Source organism: Engraulis encrasicolus, chromosome 12 (assembly GCF_034702125.1).
Source record: "Engraulis encrasicolus isolate BLACKSEA-1 chromosome 12, IST_EnEncr_1.0, whole genome shotgun sequence".
In the NCBI taxonomy this organism is placed as follows: domain Eukaryota; kingdom Metazoa; phylum Chordata; class Actinopteri; order Clupeiformes; family Engraulidae; genus Engraulis; species Engraulis encrasicolus.
The window spans coordinates 51,456,850-51,461,849 of record NC_085868.1 but is presented as its reverse complement, the minus strand read 5'-3'; positions in this window follow the sequence as shown (position 1 = coordinate 51,461,849).

Genomic DNA, 5,000 nt, shown 5'->3' with positions numbered 1-5,000 from the left:
GACAACCGCATCCCAGATGCAGCCAGATACTGACCCATCTGCATACTACACACCATCCCAGATGCAGCCAGATACTGACCCATCTGCATACTACACACCATCCCAGATGCAGCCAGATACTGACCCATCTGCATACTACACACCATCCCAGATGCAGCCAGATACTGACCCATCTGCATACTACACACCAGACCCATCTCTCTCTCTCTCTCTCTCTCTCTCTCTCTCTCTCTCTCTCTCTCCATCAGCATACTACACACCAGACCCATCTCTCTCTCTCCCTCTCTCCCCCTCTGTCCCACTCAATCAGTCCAGACTAATATCTCTCTCTCTCTCTGTCCCACTCCATCAGCCCAGACCCATCTCTTTCCCTCTCTCTCTCTCCATCTATCCATCTATACCAGGTGTCACCAGGAGCTTCTGAGGTGCCCACCAAGGATGTTAATAAACAGTGACAACTACCAGAACACTGGTCAAAATTAATGCTTTTCTTGATTTAAATATGAGATTACTTATTCTTTACAACCTATAAACAAATTATCATTCAATAATAGTGTGATTTGAGAATGATGCCAAGACATCAGTAGAGGATTTTGAACAAAAGTAGCCCTCAGTAGCCCTCAGTAGCCCTTGGTAGCCCTCAGACCTAGAAAGGTTGGGGACCCCTGATCTATACACTACACTCCATCCCAGATGCAGCCTGACCCATACATGCATACTCCACACCATCCCAGATGCAGCCTGACCCATACATGCATACTCCACACCATCCCAGATGCAGCCTGACCCATCTGCATACTACACTACACACCATCTCAGACCCATATCTCTCTCTCTCTCTCTCTCTGTCCATCTGCACACTACACACCATCCCAGATGCAGCCTGCAGGGCCGCTGACAGCTTTGGCTGGGCACGGAACAAAGTCATCAGAAAGGGCCCCCTGACCCAATACATGCAATGTAATGAGGACCCAATTCTGCCCCCCCCCCCTTCTCCCTGGGCCCAGGACAACTGACCCCTTTGTCCCCCCCTGTCGGCTTCCCTGGCAGCCTGACCCATCAGCACACTACACCCCATCCCAGATGCAGCCTGACCCTGGTGCATACAACTACACTATATCCCATCCCAGATGCAGCAGCCTGACTACTACACCCCAGACCCATCTCTCTCTCTCCATCTGCATACTCTACTCCACTCCATCCCAGATGCAGCCTGACCCTGATGTATACTGTACTCCACCCCAGACCCACCTCTCTCTCTCTCTCTCTCTCTCTCTCTCTCTCTCTCTAAAGAAAGTGAAAGAAGTGAAAGCCCATTGGGAAACTCCAACTCCCATTGTCATTGTGACACAGCACCCCACAGCACACAAGTGAACACTGCACTGCAAGGCACGAATAGACCAAGTGCGACATGAGTAACTCCAGTGACAGAAGTAATTTGCTTTGTATTGAATCTGCACACTACACACTAGATGCAGCCTGACCTATCTGTATACTATACTGCACTCCACACCATCCCAGATGCAGCCTGACCTATCTGTATACTACACACCAGACCCATTGTAAAACACCCAAACCTTTTGGAGCCTTGCCATTCTGTGGAGAGGGGGGCCTTTCTTGTTGTTTGGCCCAGGAGAGGGAGGCCTTTCTTGATGTCTGGCCCAGGGGCCCATGGAGGGGGGCCTTTCTTGTTATCTGGCCCAGGGGCCCATGAAAATCATGATCTGTCCCTGGCTGGCTGCATCAGTGGGGGGGTGATGAGGTCACGGGCCTGTGTCTCTGGATTTCACACCCTCCACCTTGATGACACATCTGCAGCTCACACGCACGCACGCATGCACGCACGCACACACACACACACACACACACACAGACACACACACACACACACACACACACACACACACACACACACACACACACACACACACACACACACAGACACTCTCTCTCAATCTCTTCCATTCCATCAGCTCAGGCCTCTCTCTCTCTCTCTTCCCGTCTGCATACTACAGCCCAGACCCATCTCTCTCTCTTTCTCTCTCTCTCTCTCTCTCTCTCTCCCATTCCGTCAGCTCAGGCCTCTCTCTCTCTCTCCCTCTCTCTCTGTTAGGGATCCAAACACAATCCAGACCCACAGGTAGCGTTCCAGTTGTCAGGAGGACAGACGGTAGGATAGAGAGAGGGGGAGAGAGAGAGAGGGGGGGGGGAGGGTGAAGGGAAGAGAAAGAGAGAGAGAGAGAGGGAGGGGGAAAGAGGGGGAAAGAGAGAAAGAGAGAGAGAAAGAGAGAGAGAGAGAGAAAGAGAGAGAGAGAGAAAGAGAGGGTGAGGGAGAGAGAGAGCAAAAGAGAGAGAGAGAAAGAGGGGGGAGGAGGAAAGAGAGAGAGAGAGAGAGAGAGAGAGAGAGAGAGAGAGAGAGAGAGAGAGAGAGAGAGAGAGAGAGAGAGAGAGAGAGAGAGAACATCTAGCACAGAGGTGATCATCAAACACCTGCTGGCACCACAACTGTGTGAAGGCATTTTGTTAAGACCTTGACAGCATATCCAAACACACACGGAGTGCATTCCAATATGCGACCTTGCGTCCTATTCTTGTGCTTGTGGCCTCGCGTTTTGCTGATGACACACCTCCTTGGAGAAAACAATTAAGTTTCCCCACTGTCAGCCTAGCCAAAACATTTTTTGGGGGACTATTTTTCATTCACCATCCAGTTTGCAAATGAGAAAATGACTTTACAATCGGAAATAGAATGCTGTTGTCAGTGATGTCATCATGACGTATTACTTCCTGGTATGAGGCCATAAGCACAAGTGGAGTGTGCAAGGTCGCATATTGGAATGCACCCACACACACACATACCAGATGACTTAAGGTGTCCTTATTGAGAAAGTAACACACACTCCAGTTTGAAGCTCGTTTAAAAGCTGCTCTTTTATTTTATTTTTGTATTACTCTATTTGCTCTAGGTTAAAACTGATTGACGTGGGGAAGGATTTCACTGCACTTTTTTCCACTATTCTATACATTTTTAATTTGCATGCAGTGAAACATTATGCAGGTGACAAATGGTAATAAATTAGCATATAATTTACAATAAAAAAATTAGTAACAGTGTACCAACATTAATACTGAACATAAAATAGGAGCAACTAATCACAAAATGCTTTTTTTTCTTGAAATTCTTCTGTAGATACAAGATGAGCAAAATGTAACATTCAGAGACAATGTTCACAGCGAATAGTACCAGTTTCAATGAGGATATTGGCAGAGTCTCTTGTTTCTTTTTCTTCCCCATTTTTTTTTTTTTTTTACAGTTGCCATCCATCCCAAAGCTGACTTTGAACTTCAAGCCTCAGGATTTTCAAACTGTTTGTGATATTTAGGGCTTTTTTTATTTTGCACACTAGCTATTCAAGGCTGCGCAATTCACTGTTTGACATTTTAAACCAAAAAAAAAAAGAAAATAAAAAAAGAAAGAAAATCCCGATTAAAATCATTCAACATTTTGTTACAAAACACATATTATAATTTTACACATTGATATAACATGGTCATGGTGGCTACAATGTAGCAGCAGCAGCGAATGAGGAAGTGGAGAGGTCGACTGATGATGATGATGATGATGATGAGGATGATGATGTCCATATTGTTGTGGTCATTCCAGGAACTGTCACGGTTTGTCCATTGCAACATTATTTTGTTTTTAAGTTTTCTTCGGTAGAGATCCGTCACAGTCCAAATGTCAAGATAATTCTCGAGTCTTTATTAATATATATAAAGTGTGGTGTTCCCTTTAGAACGTTTATTATTCTCAAGGTGTCCTGGTACAGTGTCAGTTTCATGTTTCACTTCATACACACACACAAACACACAAACATACGGTAAACACACATACACGAACGCACAAACGCACACGCACGCACATGCACACAGAAGCGCTTGCTACAGATTGTCGCTGTGACAATAAAAAGTGTGAGGTAACAAAAGACGAAGAAGGGTGACTTGTATTTTGTTCATATTTTGGCTTATGTGTGTGTGTGTATATGTGTGTGAGAAGAGAAGAGAAGAGAAGAGAAGAGAAGAGAAGAGAAGAGAAGAGAAGAGAAGAGAAGAGGAGAGAAGAAAAGAGAAGAGAAGAGAAGAGAAGAGAAGAGAAGAGAAGAGAAGAGAAGAGAAGAGAAGAGAAGAGAAGAGAAGAGAAGAGAAGAGAAGAGAAGAGGAGAGGAGAGAAGAAAAGAGAGAGGATATATGTTTAGAGATGGTGGCTGAGGGGTTGAATGGGGGCATGCATGCAAACAAACCTAAAGACCTGCAGGCCCATATAAACAAATGCAAACACAAACACACACATACTGCACCTAACATGCAGGCAAACACACACACACACACACACACACACACACACACACACACACAAGCACACCCACACAGACGCACGCACGCACGCACGCACACACACAGACACACACACACACACGCACAGGCACAATCACACCCACACAGACACAGACACAGACACACACACAGACGCACGCACGCACGCACAAACCCCCACTGCATTTTGTCCCTCTATACTGCAGCTGGAAAAGCATCTGTTATTCCACAGGTGTCAAACACATGTGGCCCACAGGATCATTTTATTTGATTTCAAATGTGGGTAACACTCTATAATAATTTCTGCTTATAAAGACTTAGTCAATAATTCACTAATGATGAACAAAATATTAACAAATGCTTTTATTATCAACTAAATTTCATTCATGCTCTATAAAATATCTACAAATAATATGCATATATTATTCATTTACAAACAATTTGTAAACGTTTGATAAATATCAAATATCAACAACATTTAGGTCATTCACAAACATTTGTTAATGCTTTGTTCATCATTTACTAAGTGTTATTAATGCTTTATGTGTAATGCAGTTGGCCCACACACACACCATCAACATATAGGAACATGACTTGAACAAGAAATTTGCTGTCTGTCTCAAAGA